The sequence below is a fragment of the Heptranchias perlo genome, chromosome 42 (assembly GCF_035084215.1).
Source record: "Heptranchias perlo isolate sHepPer1 chromosome 42, sHepPer1.hap1, whole genome shotgun sequence".
Taxonomy (NCBI): domain Eukaryota; kingdom Metazoa; phylum Chordata; class Chondrichthyes; order Hexanchiformes; family Hexanchidae; genus Heptranchias; species Heptranchias perlo.
In genome coordinates, this window is record NC_090366.1 from 13,975,051 (window position 1) to 13,998,794 (window position 23,744).

The 23,744-nt window shown below is 52.6% G+C and overlaps 1 pseudogene; it reads right to left on the minus strand.

Annotated features, from left to right (window-relative positions):
• Positions 1 to 1,293: 1,293 nt before the first annotated feature.
• Positions 1,294 to 23,035, minus strand: LOC137306234 (beta-1,4-galactosyltransferase 3-like; annotated as a pseudogene).
• Positions 23,036 to 23,744: the final 709 nt, after the last annotated feature.

The window sequence follows — 23,744 nt, forward strand, 5'->3', positions numbered from 1 at the left end:
TAAATAGACGTGGAATCGCGAGAGAAGGCACAACGAGGAGCAAATTAGTGGGGGAGGGAGGGGGGGATATTCAGTTTAACCCACTGCTCACCCTACATTACATTGAGGGGGAGAAACAGCCCTGGGGTTGAGGGGGGGGGGTGGGGCGTTGGTGTAATGCAACCATTCTGCCAGCAGGTGGCGACGTTGCCCCCGTTAAACGACGCCAACAGCGCCACCTACTGGAGCCGAACCGCAGCTGTAAACAAAAAAAGTAGTTCCTGACCGGTTTGTATCACTCCGCTCGAGCGGCTGTCCGAACAGACGCGAGGCTCCTCTCCCCTCAGACCAGCCCCCACCCACCACCCCAACTTGCCCGCAATTTGCCCCTTTTAAAAAAAAAACCAGGGCGAGCGGAGATAGAAGGCCCGAGTCCAGCAGAGTGCCCTATCTCGGCCTGGGGGAACTAGGGAGCAGTGGGTGGGGAGGTGGAAATCGGAGGGCGAAGAGAAATCGGACAGAGCGTGGCTCCAGTGGTTAAGAGCCGAGATCGCTCTGTCCGCCGCGCAGGCCCGGAATTGAAGAGCCCGGCTGGAAATTCAATCCGAGGAAACTGGCCGCTGCTTAACCCGGCAGCGGAATTTGGAAAAAGGGGATTGTTAAAGATCGAAGATTCCGCCACACAAAAGAAAGGGCGATTCTCCCACTGGATCCCGGAGGAGGGAAGAGGAGGAGGGAGGGAGGGAGGGAGGGAGGGAGGGAGGGAGGGAGGGAGGACGAGCTGTCAGGTCAAGCTGCCGCACGATACCCACCGACCACCGGTAAAACCTTCCCCTCCCCTCCATTCAGATCATTCTTCCTTTGAAACAAATTGCTATCGTACACACACACACACACACACAAAAAAATAAACCCAAAGGCCCGTCCGATCTCCGTAACGCACGACCTTTCTGCGTTCGGAAGGGAGAAACACAATTCCACACAGGGGAGGCCTTTGTGGTGAATTCTCACTGGAACAAGTCAAGGTGTAACAGATGGTATCAAAACGCAAGAAATCCAAACGCAGTGAACAAGATCTTGCTGCTGGTATTTGGTGAATTTTCGCCTCAAAATTGTCCAGTGATAAAGTGTTTGGTTAAAAAAAAAATCTTGATTTTCTTTTTTGTTTGCATAAAAAGAGAAACAATTTCTCGCTCTCCAGATCTTCACCACCTCGGTGTTTAAGCGCTTGCTCGCTCGCTCGCCTCGTAGGTTCCGAAAGTCTCTCGGCTTCCTCTTCCTTCTCCGATGCCCGCCCGCCCGCCCATCCCACCCCTCGCCCGCCCGCCCGAGGTCAGGGGCGAGCCGCACTCACGTCCCATGCCGGAGACCATTTCTGGTGCCGATATCCACGGTGATGTTGGTGTACAGTGGCAGGTGGTCCTTGGACAGGACAAGGTACTCCAAGGAGTTCATTCCATCCTCCTTCCAGGACCGTTTAGTCTTTGCCAGAAGGTTGAACCTGGTGCGGGATCAGAAAGAAAGAGAAGTGACTTCATGGGACTCTGTCTGTGTCCCTAACCCTTAACTAATGGGAAAGTCTTCACTAATCTTCCTCACCAACCCTTAACTAATGGGATAGTCTTCACTAATCTTCATTCACCCAACCCTTAACTAACGGGATAGTCTTCACTCATCTTCCTCACCAACCCTAACTAATGGGATAGTCTTCACTAATCTTCCTCACCAACCCTCAACTAACGGGATAGTCTACACTAATCTTCCTCACCAACCCCTAACTAATGGGATAGTCTTCACTAATCTTCATTCACCCAACCCTTAACTAACGGGATAGTCTTCACTCATCTTCCTCACCAACCCCTAACTAATGGGATAGTCTTCACTAATCTTCCTCACCAACCCTCAACTAACGGGATAGTCTACACTAATCTTCCTCACCAACCCCTAACTAATGGGATAGTCTTCACTAATCTTCCTCACCAACCCTCAACTAACGGGATAGTCTACACTAATCTTCCTCACCAACCCTTAACTAATGGGATAGTCTTCACTAATCTTCCTCACCAACCCTTAACTAATGGGATAGTCTTCACTAATCTTCATTCGCCCAACCCTTAACTAACGGGATAGTCTTCACTAATCTTCCTCACCAACCCTTAACTAACGGAATAGTCTTCACTAATCTTCCTCACCAACCCTCAACTAATGGGATAGTCTTCGCTAATCTTCATTCCCCCAACCCTTAACTAACAGGATAGTCTTCACTCATCTTCCTCACCAACCCTTAACTAATGGGATAGTCTTCACTAATCTTCATTCCCCCAACCCTTAACTAATAGGATAGTCTTCACTAATCTTCATTCCCCCAACCCTTAACTAATGAGACATTCTTCACTAATCTGCACCTTTAACCCTCAAGTCCTGGGACATTCTTCAATGGGTATCCCTCCTTCCGAACCCTTGACCAGTGAGATAGTCTTCACTAAACCTTAACCCCGGCCCCTCAGGCAATGCGCCGTTTTCCCTATCGCGCCCTCATTGAGCAGGGTTACTGAGGCAGAGGGTGGGCGGTTACCTTTTGGGGTTCTCCTCGTTTCCCTTGTCGTGGTCATGTTTGATCATCTTGTATCGGCCAACCTGCACAGCAGGTCTGACAATCATCATCCCATTCAGATAGACTCTGGAAAACCAGCAACGGGAGACAGCATTAGTCCCAGAGCAAACAGCAGATACATAAAATTACATCGAATTTACAGCACAGAAACAGGCCATTCGGCCCACAGGTCTATCCCGGTGTTTATGCTCCACACGAGCCTCCTCCCTCCCTGCTTCATCTCACCCTATCACCATATCCTTCTATTCCTTTCTCCCTCATGTGTTTATCCAGCTTCCCCTTAAATCCATCTACACTATTCACCTCAACTACTCCTTGTGGGAGCGAGTTCCACATTCTCACCACTCTCTGGGTAAAGAAGTTTCTCCTGAATTCCCTATTGGATTTATTAGTGACTATCTTATATTTATGACCCCTAGTTCTGGTCTCCCCCACAAGGGGAAACATCTTCTCTGCGACTACCCTATCGAACCCCTTTCATAATTTTTAAGGACCTCTATCAGGTCACCCCTCAGCCTTCTCTTTTCTAGAGAAAAGAGCCCCAGCCTGTTCAGTCTTTCCTGATGGTTATAACCTCTCAGTTCTGGTATCATCCTTGAAAATCTTTTTTGTACTTTCTCCAGTGTTTCTATATCCTTTTTGTAATCTGGGGACCAGAACTGTGCACAGTGCTCCAAGTGTGGTCTAACCAAGGTATTTGGAATCCAGAACTGTGCACAGTGCTCCAAGTGTGGTCTAAACCAAGGTATATGGAGACCAGAACTGTGCACAGTGCTCCAAGTGTGATCTAAACCAAGGTATATGGAGACCAGAACTGTGCACAGTGCTCCAAGTGTGGTCTAAACCAAGGTATATGGAGACCAGAACTGTACACAGTGCTCCAAGTGTGGTCTAACCAAGGTATATGGAGACCAGAACTGTGCACAGTGCTCCAAGTGTGGTCTAACCAAGGTATATGGAGACCAGAACTGTGCACAGTGCTCCAAGTGTGGTCTAACCAAGGTTCTATACAAGTTTAACATAACTTCCCTGCTTTTCAATTCTATCCCTCTCTTCCTTTTTGCTTCTCGTCTTTCCCCCCGACAGTGATTGTGAATCTTTTAATTTGCTCTAACCTTCTCCACTTTCTCCCGAGCTATCGTATTTCTTCAGTAAAATAATCGAACATTGCTGCAGAGTGTATAAGATGCATCCCACCCACATCAGTGCATCACCCTAGACGCTAGGGGTGGAACTTATACCACAATAGAGAGCTCTGGTTAGACCCCCATCTGGAGAGACTGCGTCCAGTTCTGGGCACCGCACCTCAGGAAGGATATATTGGCCTTGGAGGGGGGGCAGGGCAGATTCACCAGAATGATAACCGGGGCTAAAAGGGTTAAATTACGAGGACAGGTCGCACAGACTGGGCTTGTATTCCCTCGAGTGTAGAAGATTAAGGGGTGATCTAATCGAGGTGTTTAGGATGATTAAAGGATTCGATAGGGTCGATAGAGAGAAACTATTTCCTCTGGTGGGGGGAGTCCAGAACAAGGGGGCAGAACCTTAAAATTAGAGCCAGGCCGTTCAGGGGTGATGTCAGGAAGCACTTCCTCACACAAAGGGGAGTGGGAATCTGGAACTCTCTCCCCCAAAAAAGCTGATGAGGCCGGGGGTCAATTGGAAATTTCAAAACAGAGATTGATCGATTTTTGTTGGGTGAGGGGATTAAGGGTTACAGAACCAAGGCGGGAAAATGGAGTTAAGATACAGATCAGCCATGATCTGATTGAATGGGGAACAGGCTCGAGGGGCTGAATGGCCTCCCCCTGATCCTAGACGTTTTGTGCGATGAGACTTGCTTCGCATTTGCCTCAACAAGGTGCATTTATACAGGGCCTTTAACGTGGTAAAAAGTCCCGAGGCGCCTTCACCCACCTGGAAGCGATGTCATCGTCCTCACCCCCCCATCCCCAGTAGTTATTTGGGAATCCATTGATCTTCATGTATTGATCCGGAGTGAGGGCTGAAACTCCGCCAAAGTAACTTCTGTACGGTAACCTGCAGAGTGCAAAGAGGAGAGGTCACCACCCACAAGGCCCGCTCAGATGATGGAGGCCCTTTGGCAATTTGATTCCACCCTCCACCCCCCTGAACCCACACACCACCAACGCCCACCCTACCCTGCCCTGCCCTCCCGACCCAACCCCAACCTCCCACCCCCTCACTCTCGCCCTGCTGCCCTGGGGTGCTGTTTGTGGCTGTTCCTTTATTGAGGGGGACAGCAGTGTACTGACCCATGGGGTCAGGGGTGGGGGAGAGGGGGGGGGGGGGGGGAGTGAGGGAGTGAGAGGGGGAGGGGGAGGGAGAGGGGGAGAGAGAGAGAGAGAGTGAGAGTGAGAGAGAGTGAGAGTGAGAGGGAGAGAGAGAGAGAGAGAGAGAGAGTGAGAGGGAGAGAGAGAGAGAGAGAGTGTGAGAGAGAGAGTGAGAGGGAGAGGGAGAGAGAGAGAGAGTGTGAGAGTGAGAGAGAGGGAGAGAGGGAGAGAGAGAGAGTGAGAGAGAGTGTGAGAGTGAGAGGGAGAGAGAGAGAGTGAGAGAGAGTGTGAGAGTGAGAGGGAGAGAGAGAGAGAGAGAGAGAGAGAGAGAGGGAGAGAGGGAGGAAAAGTCTTGCATTTATCGAAACTTGGAAGATAGGAGCAGGAGTAGGCCATTCGGCCCTTCGGGCCTGCTCCGCCATTCAAAATGATCATGGCTGATCGTCTAACTCAGTACCCTGTTCCCGCTTTCTCCCCATATCGCTTGATCCCTTTAGCATTAAGAAATATATCGATCTCCTTCTTGAATACATCTAATGACTTGGCCTCCACTGCCTTCTGTGGTAGAGAATTCCACAGGTTCACCACCCTCTGAGTGAAGAAATTTCTCCTCATCTCAGTCCTAAATGGCAGACCCCGTATCCTGAGACTGTGACCCCTGGTTCTGGACTCCCCAGCCATCGGGAATGTCCTCCCTGCATCTAGCCTGTCTCGTCCTGTTAGAATTTTATATGTTTCGATGAGATCACCTCTCATTCTTCTAAACTCTAGTGAATATAGGCCTAGTCGACCCAATCTCTCCTCATACGTCAGTCCTGCCATCCCAGGAATCAGTCTGGTAAACCTTTGTTGCACTCCCTCCATGGCAAGGACATCCTTCCTCAGATAAGGAAACCAAAACTGCACACAATACTCCAGATGTGGTCTCACCATGGCCCCCTATAACTGCAGTAAGACATCCCTGCTCCTGTACTCAAATCCTCTTGCAATGAAGGCCAACATACCATTCGCCTTCCTAACTGCTTGCTGCACCTGAATGCTCGCTTTCAGCGACTGGTGTACAAGGACACCCAGGTCTCGTTGCACCTCCCCTTTTCCCAATCTATCTCCATTCAGATAATAATCTGTCTCTGTTTTTACAACCAAAGTTATATCGGGCCTTTCACAACCTCAGGACGTCCCAAAGCGCTTTACAGCCAATGAAGTACTTTGTGAAGTGTGGTCACTGATGTAATTTAGGAAACGCAGCAGCCAATTTGCGCACAAACAGCAATGTGATCAATGACCAGATCATCTGTTTTTTTAGTGATGTTGGTTGAGGGATAAACATTGGCCCCAGGGCACCGGGAAGAACTCCCCCTGCTCTTCGTCCAATAGTGGCCGTGGGATCTTTTACATCCACCTGAGAGGGGCAGACGGGGCCTCGGTTTAACGTCTCATCCGAAAGACGGCACTTCCGACAGCGCAGCGCTCCCTCAGTACTGACCCTCCGACAGTGCAGCGCTCCCTCAGTACTGACCCTCCGACAGTGCAGCGCTCCCCTCAGCACCAACCCTCCGACAGTGCGTGTGCTCCTCAGTACTGACCCTCCGACAGTGCAGCGCTCCCTCAGTACTGACCCTCCGACAGTGCGGTGCTCCCTCAGTACTGACCCTCCGACAGTGCAGCGCTCCCTCAGCACCGACCCTCCGACAGTGCGGTGCTCCCTCAGTACTGACCCTCCGACAGTGCGGCGCTCCCTCAGTACTGACCCTCCGACAGTGCAGCGCTCCTTCAGCACCGACCCTCCGACAGTGCGGTGCTCCCTCAGTACTGACCCTCCGACAGTGCGGTGCTCCCTCAGCACCGACCCTCCGACAGTGCGGCGCTCCCTCAGTACTGACCCTCCGACAGTGCAGCGCTCCCTCAGCACCGACCCTCCGACAGTGCGGCGCTCCCTCAGCACCGACCCTCCGACAGCGCGACGCTCCCTCCAGCACCGACCCTCCGACGGCGCGGCGCTCCCTCAGCACCGACCCTCCGACAGCACTGAGGGAGCGCCGCACTGAAGGTGATAAACAGCGGAACGGGTAGGCAGGAAGTGGTGCGGGAGGGGGGTGTCGATTAACAAGTTGACATGGATTGGCGGACTCGCTTAACTCCTGGTGCCAGAAATCAAAATCCAATCAACGACCCCGCTCCCCGAGGGTAACAGGCTTTGCTCACTTGTATCCGAATTTGTCCATGGCGATGGACGCATGCTTGGGGTTCTTCTCACACACGTACACATTGCGATCGTCCTCGGGGATCAGGTCCACGTCGTGGTAGAAGAGGCAGCCCCAGTCCTCCTCCTTCATGGCTTCCTTGAATCCCACATTGAGAAGCTTGGCTCGGTTGAAGGTGTAATTCCCGGCCTGTTCCGAGCGAGGAGGGGGAGGAGGAGGAGGAGAGAGGGATGGTGAGGTTAGTGTGGAGTCAGTGTCGCAACTGTCAAACCGTCGGTCTTTCCCCACCCCTCTCCACCTCGGTCCCCCTCCCCAACTGTCCCAAAGGTGGAGAGGGGTGGGGAAAGACAGAGCAAGAAAGGGGGGGGGGAAGAGAAGAGAGCAAGAAGGGGGGGAAGAGAAGAGAGCAAGAAGGGGGGGGAAAGAGAAGAGAGCAAGAAGGGGGGGAAGAGAAGAGAGCAAGAAGGGGGGGAAGAGAAGGGGGGAGAAGAGAAGAGAGCAAGAAGGGGGGGAAAGAGAAGAGAGCAAGAAGGGGGGGAAAGAGAAGAGAGCAAGAAGGGGGGGAAGAGGAAGAGAGCAAGAAGGGGGAGAAGAGAAGAGAGCAAGAAGGGGGGGAAGAGAAGAGAGCAAGAAGGGGGGGAAGAGAAGAGAGCAAGAAGGGGGGGAAGAGAAGAGAGCAAGAAGGGGGGGGGGAAGAGAAGAGAGCAAGAAGGGGGGGAAGAGAAGAGAGCAAGAAGGGGGGGAAGAGAAGAGAGCAAGAAGGGGGGGAAGAGAAGAGAGCAAGAAGGGGGGGGGGGAGAGAAGAGAGCAAGAAGGGGGGGGGAAGAGAAGAGAGCAAGAAGGGGGGGAAGAGAACGAGAGCAAGAAGGGGGGGAAGAGAAGAGAGCAAGAAGGGGGGGAAGAGAAGAGAGCAAGAAGGGGGGGGGTGGAAGAGAAGAGAGCAAGAAGGGGGGGGGGGGGAAGAGAAGAGAGCAAGAAGGGGGGGGGGAAGAGAAGAGAGCAAGAAGGGGGGGGGAAGAGAGCAAGAATGGGGGAAAGAGAAGAGAGCAAAAAGGGGGGGGAAGAGAAGAGAGCAAGAAGGGGGGGGAAAGAGAAGAGAGCAAGAAGGGGGGGGGAAGAGAAGAGAGCAAGAAAATGGGGGAAAGAGAAGAGAGCAAGAAGTGGGGGGGGGGGGGGAGAGAAGAGAGCAAGAAGGGGGGGGAAGAGAAGAGAGCAAGAAGGGGGGAAGAGAAGAGAGCAAGAAGGGGGGAAGAGAAGAGAGCAAGAAGGGGGAAGAGAAGAGAGCAAGAAGGGGGGAAGAGAAGAGAGCAAGAAGGGGGAAGAGAAGAGAGCAAGAAGGGGGGGAAGAGAAGAGAGCAAGAAGGGGGGGGGGAAGAGAAGAGAGCAAGGGGGGGGAAGAGAAGAGAGCAAGAAGGGGGGGAAGAGAAGAGAGCAAGAAGGGGGGGAAGAGAAGAGAGCAAGAAGGGGGGGGGAAGAGAAGAGAGCAAGAAGGGGGGGGAAGAGAAGAGAGCAAGAAGGGGGGAAAGAGAAGAGAGCAAGAAGTGGGGGGGGGGGAAGAGAAGAGAGCAAGAAGGGGGGGAAGAGAAGAGAGCAAGAAGGGGGGGGAAGAGAAGAGAGCAAGAAGGGGGGGGGAAGAGAAGAGAGCAAGAAGGGGGGGGGGGGGAAGAGATGAGAGCAAGAAGGGGGGGAAGAGAAGAGAGCAAGAAGGGGGGGAAGAGAAGAGAGCAAGAAGGGGGGGAAGAGAAGAGAGCAAGAAGGGGGGGAAGAGAAGAGAGCAAGAAGGGGGGGAAAGAGAAGAGAGCAAGAAGGGGGGGGAAAGAGAAGAGAGCAAGAAGGGGGGGAAGGAGAAGAGAGCAAGAAGGGTGGGGGTGGGTGGGGAGACAAGAATGCAAGAAGTGGGGGAGGGTGGCGAAGAGAAGAGAAAATCCCTGCCCCATTTTGGAACAGATAACTTGACACCGACTGGCCTGGGAGCCCTGGGGACGTGGGCCCTGGAGCCTGGGCCCTGGGTACTCTGTGCGGCCCAGTCCCAGGCACCACCGCACCACCCCCCCCCGGCCCCTCCTTTCCCATCGCGTGCCCCCTCCGGTCGCAAGCCCCACCCGTGACCCTTTGCGCCTCAAACCCCTCGGTACCTGGTGGATGACGTATATCCCATAATTGAGCTGCTGTCGCTGTAGGAACGGGTGCAGGTAGTACAGCAAGTGCTTGAGGTGTTGCTCACGGTTACGGTGCGGAATTATAACGGCGGTGCTGTGGAGCGACTCGCAATCGGGCGGTTTATACCTGCCGCCCGACGTCACGTACGGGTTCTTTCTCTGCAACCTCCTCCATCGTGAGCTCCTTGGGGAAACTCACTCGAATTGGGCCCCCTGGGGATGAGGGAATGGAAAGCCTTTCAAAACTCCAAAGCCTTTTCCACTAGGCCAAAGCAATCTGTAACCCCCCCACCACCGACCCCACCAAAAAAAAAACACACACAAGTCTCAGTGGGTGGAATCATAGAAAGGTTACAGCACGGAAGGAGGCCATCCGGCCCGTCGAGTCCGTGCGGCTCTTTGCAAGAGCGATCCGGCTCGTCCCGCTCCCCCGCAGCCCTGCAAATTTTTTCTTTCAAGTACACAGGATGCACTGCAGCAACTCGCCAAGGCTTCTTCGACAGCACCTCCCAAACCCGCGACCTCTACCACCTAGGAAGGACAAGAGCAGCAGGCCCACTCCAGAGACCTGACCCTCCGACAGTGCGGCGCTCCCTCAGTACTGACCCTCCGACAGTGTGGTGGATGGGGTGCCAATCAAGCAGCCCGCTTGATTGGCACCCCATCCACCACACTAAACATTCACTCCCTTCACCACCGGTGCACCGTGGCTGCAGTGTGTACCATCCACAGGATGCACTGCAGCAACTCGCCAAGGCTTCTTCGACAGCACCTCCCAAACCCGCGACCTCTACCACCTAGAAGGACAAGGGCAGCAGGAACATGGGAACACCACCACCTGCACGTTCCCCTCCAAGTCACACACCATCCCGACTTGGAAATATATCGGCCGTTCCTTCATCGTCGCTGGGTCAAAATCCTGGAACTCCCTCTCTAACAGCACTGTGGGAGAACCGTCACCACACGGACTGCAGCGGTTCAAGAAGGCGGCTCACCACCACCTTCTCAAGGGCAATTAGGGATGGCAATAAATGCCGGCCTCGCCAGCGACGCCCACATCCCATGAACGAATTTTTAAAAAACTTATCCAGTTCCCTTTTGAAGGCCATGATTGAATCTGCCTCACCACCCCCTCGGGCAGTGCATTCCAGATCATAACCACTCGCTGCGTAAAAAAGTTTTTCCTCATGTCACCTTTGGTTCTTTTGCAATTGCCTTAAATCTGTGTCCTCTGGTTCTTGACCCTTCCGCCGATGGGAGCAGTTTCTCTCTATCTACTCTGTCTTGACCCCTCATGATTTTGAACACCTCGATCAAATCTCTCTCAACCGTCTCTGTTCCAAGGAGAACAATCCAGCTTCTCCAGTCTCTCCACATAACTGAAGTCCCTCATCCCTGGAATCATTCTGGTAAATCTCTTTTGCAGCCTCTCCAAGGCCTTCACATCCTTCCTAAGGTGCGGTGCCCAGAACTGGACGTCATGACTTCCTTGCTTTTGTACTCTATGCTCTATTTATAAAGCCCAGGATCCCGTATGCTTTTTTAACCGCTTTCTCAAGCTGTCCTGCCACCTCAACGATTTGTGCACATATACCCCCAGATCTCTCTGTTCCTGCACCCCTTTTAGAGTTGTACCCTTCAGTTTATATTGCCTCTCCTCATTCTTCCTGCATTAAATTTCATCTGCCACGTGTCCGCCCATTCCACCAGCCTGTCATATCCTCTTGAAGTCTATCACTGTCCTCCGCAGTCTCTCTCTCGCCTCCAAGTCAGAAGGGAGTGCGGGCTCGAGTCCCCACTCCAGAGACCTGACCCTCCGACAGTGCGGCGCTCCCTCAGTACTGACCCTCCGACAGTGTGGTGGATGGGGTGCCAATCAAGCAGCCCGCTTGATTGGCACCCCATCCACCACACTAAACATTCACTCCCTTCACCACTGGCGCACCGTGCTGCAGTGTGTACCATCCACAGGATGCACTGCAGCAACTCGCCAAGGCTTCTTCGACAGCACCTCCCAAACCCACGACCTCTACCACCTAGAAGGACAAGAGCAGCAGGTACATGGGAACAACACCACCTGCACGTTCCCCTCCAAGTCACACACCATCCCGACTTGGAAATATATCGGCCGTTCCTTCATCGTCGCTGGGTCAAAATCCTGGAACTCCCTTCCTAACAGCACTGTGGGAGAACCTTCACCACACGAACTGCAACGGTTCACGAAGGCGGCTCACCACCACCTTCTCAAGGGGCAATTAGGGACGGGCAATAAATGCCGGCCTCGCCAGCGACGCCCACATCCCATGAACGAATTTTAAAAAACTTATCCAGTTCCCTTTTGAAGGCCATGATTGAATCTGCCTCCACCAACCCCTCGGCAGTGCATTCCAGATCCTAACCACTCGCTGGGTAAAAAAGTTTTTCCTCATGTCACCTTTGGTTCTTTTGCCAATTGCCTTAAATCTATTCCTCTGGTTCTTGACCCTTCCGCCGATGGGAGCAGTTTCTCTCTATCTACTCTGTCTCGACCCCTCATGATTTTGAACACCTCGATCAAATCTCCTCTCAACCGTCTCTGTTCAAGGAGAACAATCCAGCTTCTCCAGTCTCTCCACATAACTGAAGTCCCTCATCCCTGGAATCATTCTGGTAAATCTCTTCTGCAGCCTCTCCAAGGCCTTCACACCTTCCTAAAGTGCGGTGCCCAGAACTGGACGTCATGACTTCCTTGCTTTTGTACTCTATGCCTCTATTTATAAATTAGCCCAGGATCCCTTATGATTTTTTAACCGCTTTCTCAAGCTGTCCTGCCACCTTCAACGATTTGTGCACATATACCCCCAGATCTCTCTGTTCCTGCACCCCCTTTAGAGTTGTACCCTTCAGTTTATATTGCCTCTCCTCATTCTTCCTGCATTAAATTTCATCTGCCACATGTCCGCCCATTCCACCAGCCTGTCTATATCCTCTTGAAGTCTATCCCTGTCCTCCGCAGTGTCTCTCTCGCCTCCAAGTCAGAAGGAGTGCGGGTTCAAGTCCCCACTCCAGAGACCTGACCCTCCGACAGTGCAGCGCTCCCTCGGTACCGACCCTCCGACAGCGCAGCGCTCCCTCAGTACTGACTCTCCGACAGTGCGGCGCTCCCTCAGTACTGACCCTCCGACGGCGCAGCGTTCCCTCAGTACTGACCCTCCGACAGCGCAGCGCTCCCTCAGTACTGACCCTCCGACAGCGCAGCGTTCCCTCAGTACTGACCCTCCGACAGCACAGCGCTCCTTGGCAAAATAATTAATCGTTTGCACAATTGATAAAATGCGGCTACGCACATTAACATTCTCTCCGAAAATATGGATGAAGGGATGGAGAGAAAAGGAAGAGACCGGGTGGGGTGGGGCGGAGGCAAGGGCAAAGAGATAGAGAGACAGAGAGAGAGAGAGATGAGAGAGAGAGAGACAGAGAGAGAGAGAGATAGAGAGAGAGAGACGGAGGGAGAGAGAGAGAGAGACAGAGAGAGAGAGAGAGAGACAGAGAGACAGAGAGAGAGAGAGACAGAGAGAGAGAGAGAGAGACAGAGAGAGAGAGAGAGAGACAGAGAGAGAGAGAGAGAGAGAGAGACAGAGAGAGAGAGAGATAGAGACAGAGAGAGAGAGAGATAGAGACAGAGAGAGAGAGAGAGAGAGACATTTGGGACGTCCTGAGGTGGTGAAAGACACTGTAGAAATGGGAATACTCTTTTTCTGTCTTGGTCGAACAGCCCAACTATTCTAGACTGGCACATGATATTTAGCCATTTGAGGGGGGGGCGGAGGAAGGAGGAGGGAGGGGGGGCGGAGGAAGGAGGAGGGAGGGGGGGCGGCGGAAGGAGGAGGGGCGAAGGAGGAGGAGGGGGGGCGGAGGAGGAGGAGGGAGGGGGGGCGGAGGAAGGAGGAGGGAGGGGGGGCGGAGGAAGGAGGAGGGAGGGGGGCGGAGGAAGGAGGAGGGAGGGGGGGGCGGAGGAAGGAGGAGGGAGGGGGGGCGGAGGAAGGAGGAGGGAGGGGGGGCGGAGGAAGGAGGAGGGAGGGGGGCGGAGGAAGGAGGAGGGAGGGGGGCGAGGAAGGAGGAGGGAGGGGGGCGGGGAGGAGGAGGGAGGGGGGGCGGAGGGAAGGAGGAGGGAGGGGGGGGCGGAGGAAGGAGGAGGGAGGGGGGGGCGGAGGAAGGAGGAGGGAGGGGGGGCGGAGGAAGGAGGAGGGAGGGGGGGGGCGGAGGAAGGAGGAGGGAGGGGGGGGCGGAGGAAGGAGGAGGGAGGGGGGGCGGAGGAAGGAGGAGGGAGGGGGGGCGGAGGAAGGAGGAGGGAGGGGGGGCGGAGGAAGGAGGAGGGAGGGGGGGCGGAGGAAGGAGGAGGGAGGGGGGGCGGAGGAAGGAGGAGGGAGGGGGGGCGGAGGAAGGAGGAGGGAGGGGGGGCGGAGGAAGGGAGGAGGGAGGGGGGCGGAGGAAGGAGGAGGGAGTGGGAGGCGGAGGAAGGAGGAGGGGAGGGGTGGGGGCGGAGGAAGGAGGAGGGAGGGGGGGCGGAGGAAGGGAGGTGGAGGGGAGGGGGCGGAGGAAGGAGGAGGGAGAGGGGGGGCGGAGGAAGGATGAGGGAGGGGGGGGCGGAGGAAGGAGGAGAGAGGGGGGGGCGGAGGAACGAGGAGGGAGGGGGGGCGGAGGAACGAGGAGGGAGGGGGGGGGCGGAGGAAGGAGGAGGGAGGGAGGGGGGCGGAGGAAGGAGGAGGGAGGGGGGGGGACGGAGGAAGGAGGAGGGGAACACAGTCATTTCCTCCCATCCATTACCAAGAAGCTCCCCGCCCCTCCCCCCCACTCCCATCCCCTCGGTTACCTAGATACGGCGAGACCCTCGGGCAGTACGGCAGCTGGTCCTCTCCGAGAAGGGGGCCGCACGATGAGACTCAGGTTCAAGTAAACGTCTCCAACTCGGGAGGTGTTGTGGGCGTTGGCCAAGGGGGAGCTCCCCCCGTACCACAGCACCTCCACGATGTGGGCCACTCTCCGCCGGGACCCCTCCTGTACAGCACCACCATCACCATCAGCTGCACAGAGAGGAAGAGCATGAGGTAGCGTGCTTTGGCCGGGAGTTTCGCCAGCATGTTCCGTCCGTCCTGTCCCGTTCCGCTCGCTTTGACAGTGGATAAATAAACCAGTCTTCCCCCACGTTGGCTTTTGCTGTGGGTCTCCTCTTCTGTCTTCAGCTGACCACAGCTCCCCGAAACATCCCTTTGGATCTCGAGAGTCGAGGTCGAACCAGTTTTATCTTTTTATATATATATATATATATTAAAAAAAAAAATCGCTCGCCAGCGGCCTTCCCCTCTCTCTGGTCGTGAGGCTTTTCGGGGCCTGCGTTCCGATTGCGAGCGATTTGATGCAGCCGTCGAGGAGGAAGTGTCGCTACGTGGCGTTACCACGGCCTGTCGAAGGAATAGCCGCGCTGGTCCGTGGGCGCATACTGGATAGGCACAGGGTGAGGCAATCGCTGGTACATCTGGTGCTTTCGGGCACGGGTTAACCAACTGGGCACCAGGTCTGCCGTAAATGCATTCGTCTGAGAAGAAAGAACACATTGAAGACCCTGATGAACACCTGCCGACATATAAGTTCAGAATCCCAATGGACCAAACCCCTTCCCATTCACTCCCATTGTACAGAATCCCAATGGACCAAACCCCTTCCCATTCACCATCCCATTGTACAGAATCCCAATGACCAAACCCCTTCCCATTCACTCCCATTGTATCGAATCCCAATGGACCAAACCCCTTCCCACTCACTCCCATTGTACAGAATCCCAATGGACCAAACCCCTTCCCATTCACTCCCATTGTATAGAATCCCAATGGACCAAACCCCTTCCCATTCACTCCCATTGTACACAATCCCAATGGACCAAACCCCTTCCCATTCACTCCCATTGTACAGAATCCCAATGGACCAAACCCCTTCCCACTCACTCCCATTGTACAGAATCCCAATGGACCAAACCCCTTCCCATTCACTCCCATTGTATAGAATCCCAATGGACCAAACCCCTTCCCATTCACTCCCATTGTACAGAATCCCAATGGACCAAACCCCTTCCCATTCACTCCCATTGTACAGAATCCCAGTGAATCAAACCCCTTCCCATTCACTCCCATTGTATAGAATCCCAATGGTCCAAACCCCTTCCCATTCATTCCCATTGTACAGAATCCCAGTGAACCAAACCCCTTCCCATTCACTCCCATTGTACAGAATCCCAATGCACCAAACGCCTTCCCATTCACTCCCATTGTACACAAACCCAGTGAACCAAACCCCTTCCCATTCACTCCCATTGTATAGAATCCCAATGGACCAAACCCCTTCCCATTCACTCCCATTGTATAGAATCCCAATGGTCCAAACCCCTTCCCATTCACTCCCATTGTATAGAATCCCAATGGTCCAAACCCCTTCCCATTCACTCCCATTGTACACAATCCCAGTGAACCAAACCCCTTCCCATTCACTCCCATTGTACAGAATCCCAATGGACCGAACCCCTTCCCATTCACTCCCATTGTACACAATCCCAGTGAACCAAACCCCTTCCCATTCACTCCCATTGTACAGAATCCCAATGGACTAAACCCCTTCCCATTCACTCCCATTGTACACAATCCCAATGGACCAAACCCCTTCCCATTCACTCCCATTGTGCAGAATCCCAATGGACCAAACCCCTTCCCATTCACTCCCGTTGTACATAATCCCAGTGAACCAAACCCCTTCCCATTCACTCCCATTGTATAGAATCCCAATGGACCAAACCCTTCCCATTCACTCCCAATTTGCAGAATGCCAATGGACCAAACCCCTTCCCATTCACTCCCATTGTACAGAATCCCAATGGACCAAACTCCTTCCCATTCACTCCCATTGTATCGAATCCCAATGGACCAAACCCCTTCCATTCACTCCCATTGTACAGAATCCCAATGGACCAAACCCCTTCCCATTCACTCCCATTGTATAGAATCCCAATGGACCAAACCCCTTCCCATTCACTCCCATTGTGCACAATCCCAATGGACCAAATCCCTTCCCATTGTACAGAATCCCAATGGACCAAACCCCTTCCCACTCACTCCCATTGTCCAGAATCCCAATGGACCAAACCCCTTCCCATTCACTCCCATTGTGTAGAATCCCAATGGACCAAACCCCTTCCCATTCACTCCCATTGTACAGAATCCCAATGGACCAAACCCCTTCCCATTCACTCCCATTGTATAGAATCCCAATGGACCAAACCCCTTCCCATTCATTCCCATTATCTAGAATCCCAATGGACCAAACCCCTTCCCATTCACTCCCATTATCTAGAATCCCAATGGACCAAACCCCTTCCCATTCACTCCCATTATCTAGAATCCCAATGGACCAAACCCCTTCCCATTCACTCCCAACGTGTAGAGCTGGGTGAAGACATGAACCAGGTCTCGGCCTAGTCGCCCTCCAGGGTCAATTATCTCCCTGCCCAGACTCTCAGATGAAAAATGGCCACTGTAGGCAAAGTTTCAGAGAGCTGCTGGTGCCCATCGACAAAGGGATCAGACTTAGCCCTGAGCCTCCTGCAGTCAAATAGTCCGGCAACGATCCAGGCTGTGAGCAAACGCTCACACAAGCAAGAGTCAGCGCCCATGGGAGCTGTGAGGAGGCTCGGAGGGAGGAGGTGAAGTGGTTTCAGGAACCATCTCCCTCATGCGGCCAGCTGCTTATCTGCTCTTCACACCTTTCCCCTCTTGGTCGTTACTGGGCACGCATGGGTTCTTGTAGCTCATTCAAAGCAAAACATTCAACCCCTCCCAGACTCGCTGCTACTCAGCAGCGACCGCACATCCGAAGAGACGTTAAACCAAATGCCCTGTCAGACACCACCTGGAGATACTTCGTTCAGTTCTGGTCACTGTGTCTGAGGCCAATGCCTTGGAGGGGGTGCAGCGCAGATTCACCAGAATGATACCGGGGCTAAAAGGGTTAAATTACGAGGACAGGTTGCACAGACTGGGCTTGTATTCCCTCGAGTGTAGAAGATTAAGGGGTGATCTAATCGAGGGGTTTAAGATGATTAAAGGTTTCGATAGGGTCGATAGAGAGAAACTATTTCCTCTGGTGGGGGGAGTCCAGAACAAGGGGGGCAGAACCTTAAAATTAGAGCCAGGCCGTTCAGGGGTGATGTCGGGAAGCACTTCTTCACACAAAGGGGAGTGGGAATCTGGAACTCTCTCCCCCCAAAAAGCTGAGGCCGGGGGTCAATTGAAAATGTCAAAACTGAGATTGATCGATTTTTGTTGGGTGAGGGGATTAAGGGTTACGGAACCAAGGCGGGTAAATGGAGTTAAGATACAGATCAGACGCGATCTAATTGAATGGGGAACAGGTTCGAGGGGCTGAATGGCCTCCTCCTGTTCCTAAGAGGTACACTCGAAGGTAATGCTTAGCTAAAAAGCAATTCATTTGCGGCCTTGGCGTCACACCCACTGCATCTTGGAATTGAGACAAAGGAATATACGGAGTGGAAAAAGAGAGTTTCCTCGGCCAAGTTTGCTCGAGGAGTGATTTCGTTTTATGTTCTCACGCCCGTCGAACTGTGTTGGACGTGCATCACCGAGCTGCCCTTATGAATCATGGCACAATGCCCATAGGAACAGGAGGAGGTCATTCAGCCCCTCGTGCCTGTTCCGCCATTCAGGGAGATCATGGCTGATCTGTGACCAAACTCCATATACCCGCCTTAGCCCCATATCCCTTAATACCCCTTTGGTTCACAGAAATCTATCAATCTCAGATTTACAATTAATAATTGAGCGAGCATCAACCGCCATTGGCGGAAGAGAGTTCCAAACTTCCACCACCCTTTGCGTGTAGAAGTGTTTCTTCCTGAAAGGTCTGGCTCTAATTTTTAGACCGTGTCCCCTTGTCCGAGACTCCCCAACCAGCGGAAATAGTCTCTCTCTGTCGACCCTATCAGTTCCCCTTAATACCTTGGAAATTTCGACCAAATCACCCCTTAATATTCATGCCTGCACTTACACCTTGGCTCAAATGTTGCTCATGTCATCTGACCCAAGGGACAATCCAGCTTCTTTTGCCCCCATCCTCCTGCATGACGTGCTGCCTCTGGAGAGTTGGCCTTCCCTCCAGGACCTTGCTCAACGGGGGCCTCTCCTCGCTCGAGGCTGTACCGTCTGCACCTGGACACAGAATTACATGGAATGTACAGCACAGAAACAGGCCCAACTGGTCTATCCCGGTGTTTATGCTCCACACGAGCCTCCTCCCTCCCTACTCCATCTCACCCTATCACCATATCCTTCTATTCCTTTCTCCCTCATGTGTTTATCCAGCTTCCCCTTAAATCCATCTACACTATTCACCTCAACTACTCCTTGTGGGAGCGAGTTCCACATTCTCACCACTCTCTGGGTAAAGAAGTTTCTCCTGAATTCCCTATTGGATTTATTAGTGACTATCTTATATTTATGGCACCTAGTTCTAGTCTCCCCCACAAGTGGAAACATCTTCTCTACGTCTACCCTATCAAACCCTTTCATAATCTTAAAGACCTCCATCAGGTCACCCCTCAGCCTTCTCTTTTCTAGAGAAAAGAGCCCCAGCCTGTTCAGCCTTTCCTGATAGTTTATAACCTCTCAGTTCTGATATTATCCTTGTGAATCTTTTTTGCACCTTCTCCAGTGCCTCTATATCCTTTTTATAATATGAAGACCAAAGCTGTGCACAGTGCTCCAAGTGTGGTCTAACCAAGGTATATGGAGACCAGAACTATGCACAATACTCCAAATGTGGTCTAACTATGGTATATGGAGACCAGAACTGTTCACAGTGCTCCAAGTGTGGTCTAACCAAGGTATATGGAGACCAGAATGGTGCACAGTGCTCCAAATGTGGTCTAACTATGGTATATGGAGACGAGAACTGTTCACAGTGCTCCAAGTGTGGTCTAACCAAGGTATATGGAGACCAGAACTATGCACAATACTCCAAATGTGGTCTAACTATGGTATATGGAGACCAGAACTGTTCACAGTGCTCCAAGTGTGGTCTAACCAAGGTATATGGAGACCAGAATGGTGCACAGTGCTCCAAGTGTGGTCTAACCAAGGTATATGGAGACCAGAATGGTGCACAGTGCTCCAAGTGTGGTCTAACCAAGGTATATGGAGACCAGAATGGTGCACAGTGCTCCAAGAGTGGACTAACCAAGATTGGACGGGGGGGAATACCAGAAACAGAAGACTAAATATCTTACTGAGTCACTCTGGAAATTTCCCTTTGGAACGGAGGAACGGCTGGATGCAAAAGGAACAAGATCCATCGAATTCTCCACCCTCTACCATTCTGCTAGTCGCCTGATGTAATGATAATTAGGCGTTGACTAATTGTGGCCATTAATCTCTTATCAATGAGTCTACAACGGCCCCAGACATGAGGCAAGGGAAACCCTCCCCCCCCCAGTGGTGGAGAGCTTTGGGAGCCAGAGGTCCAAAGTCACCTGTTCCTCCTGAGCCCGTCACACTCACCACGTCACGGCTCCAATTACTCATCGACTGTGTCCCAAAATATTCGAGAGAAGTCGGTCTAATTTGTACTTGAATCAAATCAATACTAACTGTTTTGACCCTCTTCCCAGGGAGCCTGTTCCAGAGATTGACCACTCACTCACTGAAATATTGCTTCCACAGATTAGCTTTGAGTTTCCTCCCCTTCAAGTGCGGGCCGTGTCCTTTGGTTCTACTGGTCAAGGTTGAAATTTGGTCCCTTTCGAATCCTAAAAACACCCAATCATATCACTGCTCAGCCTTCTCTTTTTCCAGTGAGAACAGGCCAACCAATTCCCTTAAAACATCGTCCGACGTCCTGCTGTCACGATTTTCTGGTCATGTTGGCATTTAACATTGAACCTGCCCGTATGAACATATAGAATGGGAATCCTGTATGTAAACATCTGGCGGTAACGGTGCAATTGCAGGCTTCGGCCAGAAGGGAGCACTGCGGATCACGTTTCTGATGTCTTTCACCCAACTCAGCTACCATCTTGTGTGGGAAAGAAAGAACAACTTGCATTTCTATCGTGCTTTTCATGACCTCAGGACGTCCCAAAGCGCTTTACAGCCAATGAAGTGTTTTTGAAGTGCGGTCACTGTTGTAATGTAGGAAACGCAGCAGCCAATTTGCGCACAGCAAGATCCCACAAACAGCAATGTGATAAATGACCAGATCATCGGTTTTAGTGATGTTGGTTGAGGGATAAATATCGGCCCCAGGACACCGGGGAGAACTCCCCCCTGCTCTTCTTCGAAATAGTGGCCGTGGGATCTTTTACGTCCCACCTGAGAGGGGCAGACGGGGCCCTCGGTTTAACGACTCACCCGAAAGACGGCACCTCCGACAGTGCGGCGCTCCCTCAGTACCGGCGCTGGGAGCGTTGGCCTGGATTATCGGGCTCAGGTCTATGGAGGGGGGAGGAGGTGTACTCTCAGGTGTACATGAAAGATCCCACAGCCATTATTTCGAAGAAGAGCAGGGGGGAGTTCTCCCCGGTGTCCTGGGGCCAATATTTATCCCTCAACCAACATCACTAAAAAAAAACAGATGATCTTGACATTTATCTCAGTGCTGTTTGTGGGATCTTGCTGTGCGCAAATTGGCTGCCGCGTTTCCTACATTACAACGGTGACCACACTTCAAAAAGGACTTCATTGGCTGTAAAGCACTTTGGGACGTCCTGAGGTCATGAAAGGCACGATAGAAATGAGAGTCTTCATCTTCCCCCAATATAGGTCCAACCACCGAAATTACTTAGCTCAGGCTGTGGGCAGTTATCAAAGGGTTAATGCTGATAACATCTGACTGAAAATTATCGAATGACTCTCTCTTTTCCTACCCCACAGGGCGTTGATTCTTGCCAGGGTAAGATTGGGTTACAACCAAGTGTCCGAGGCCTCGCCCTGGACGCATCTGGACGCCAAGTTTTCGATGCCAGCGGCCCCCCAACTGTTCTCCAAACTTGGGCAGCCCGAGGGGGAAGACAGAATCTCCCCATGTAGGTGCAAGGAGGAGGACAGACTGGTGACACAAGATTCCAGAGAGCAACCAGTAGCTTGAGAAGCTTCGCCCCATCCAGAGCAGAAACACAGAAACAAAGAGAGCATTGTTCTGTGGATCAGATGTGGAGAGAAACATTGAGCCAAGGTACAAGTGTTTTGAAGGAGTTTTGTGCCATTATTTGTACAATGCAGGGTAACAAGGAGGTGACGAAAAGATCTCATCCATCTCCCTGGCATACTTTGAAAAGCAACAAGAACTTGTATTAATACAGGTCTTTTAACATTGGTTAAACACCCCAAGGCATTTCACAGACAAAATGAATTTAGACCAAATGAGACACCGAGCCACATAAGGAGATTTTAGGACAGGTGACCAAAAGCTTGGTCAGAGAGGTCGTTTTTAAGGAGCGTCTTAAAGGAGGAGAGAGAGAGGCGGAGAGGTTGAGGGAGGGAATTCCAGAGTTTGGGGCCCAGGCAGCTGAAGGCACGGCCGCCAATGGTGGAGCGATGGAAATCGAAGGGTGCGCAAGAGGCCGGAACTGGAGGAGCGCAGAGATCTCGGAGGGTTGTAGGGGCTGGAGGAGGTCACAGAGATAGGGAGGGGGGGCGAGGAGGCCATGGAGGGATTTGAAAATGAGGATGAGAACTTCAAAATCGAGGTGTTGCCGGACCAGGAGCCAATGTAGGTCAGCGAGCACAGGGGGTGATGGGTGAACGGGACTCGGTGAGAGTTAGGATACGGGGGAGCAGAATTTTGGATGAGCTGATGTTTACAGAGGGTGGAAGATGGGAGGCCGGCCAGGAGAGCATTGGAATAGTCGAGTCTGGAGGTAACAAAGGCACGGATGAGGGTTTCAGCAGCAGATGAACTGAGACAGAGAGAGCCTAGTCTTTTTTTTTTGCGCACAGCAAGATCCCATTACAAGCGACGAGACAAACAGTGAGAACATCTTGTGGGGTCAGTTGAGGGAGGAATGGGGGCCCGGGGGAGAGCGAGAGCGAGCAAGCGAGACTAGACAGAGCTCATCATCGCCCAGCTATTATTACATGACGGTACATACACTCCCCAGAACAGCTTTTCCTCCAGTCCGACAAGAACACAACGAGACTCGAGCAATAAATGAGATCAAGAGGTAAAATCCTGCCTGCCCCTGCCCTGGGGGGGGGCGCATATTATTCCCCACAAGCCCCATGGTGGGGGAGGGGGGCAGAGAGAGAGATCAGTGCTTGTCGAGGAGTATCAGCATTAGATACCCCAAGACTCCTCGTGTTCAAATCCCTCCATGGCCCTCGACCTCCCCTCCCTATCTCTGTAACCCCCTCCAGCCCCTACAACCCTCCGAGATCTCTGCGCTCCTCCAATTCTGGTCTCTTGTCCATCCCCCGATTCCCATCGCTCCACCATTGGCGGCCGTGCCTTCAGCTGCCTGGGCCCTAAGCTCTGGAATTCCCTCCCTAAACCTCTCCGCCTTTCTCTCTCCTCCTTTAAGACGCTCCTTAAAACCTACCTCTTTGACCAAGCTTTTGTTCGCCTGTCCTAATATCTCCTTAGGTGGCTCGGTCTCAAATCTTTGCTCGTTAATCGCTCCTGTGAAGAGCCTCGGGACGTTTCACTACATTAAAAAGGCACTGTATAATTGCAAGTTGTTGATATTGCCCAAGTCAACGGGGGTCAAAAGTTGCCAGCATGTGACGACGTCAGGCGATTGTAAAGTTGGATGACTCATTTTCTGCTGAATCATCGCCTCAGAGGAGCCTTTGAAATAAACACTAACAGCAAGACTTAAATAATAGCTCCTGCTGCTATGACAGGCATGGAATGACCAACGGAAAAAGCTTAGCTTTCTGTCACAACCTTTCCCATCGCTAATTCACTGAAACCCTGGCTCCCGCTTTCACCAGTAAAATTCTCATCCTCCTGTTCAAATCCCTCCATGGCCCTCGCCCCACTCCAGTTGATCAGCTGGCCATTTATCGCATTGCTGTTTGTGGGATCTTGCTGTGCGCAAATTGGCTGCCGCGTTTCCTACATTACAACGGTGACCACACTTGCAAAAAAAAAAAGCACTTCGTTGGCTGTAAAGCGGGTCTGGTTTCCTTTCTAGGAAGAGGTCAGTGATCTCCACCGGAGCAAACCGCGTTCACCAGTCCCTGGGACGTACCCTCAACCAAAGGCTGACTAAACCAGCTGCCCAAGGAATCAAGGTCAGGCCAGTTAGAACCAAACCCTCCTCCACCCTCCGTCAACATAAGAGATAGGAGCAGGAGTAGGCCATTTGGCCCTTCGAGCCTGCTCTGCCATCAAACAAGATAACGGCTGATCTGATTCTGGCCTCAACTCCACTTTTCCGCCCTCTCCCCGTGTTCTTTGA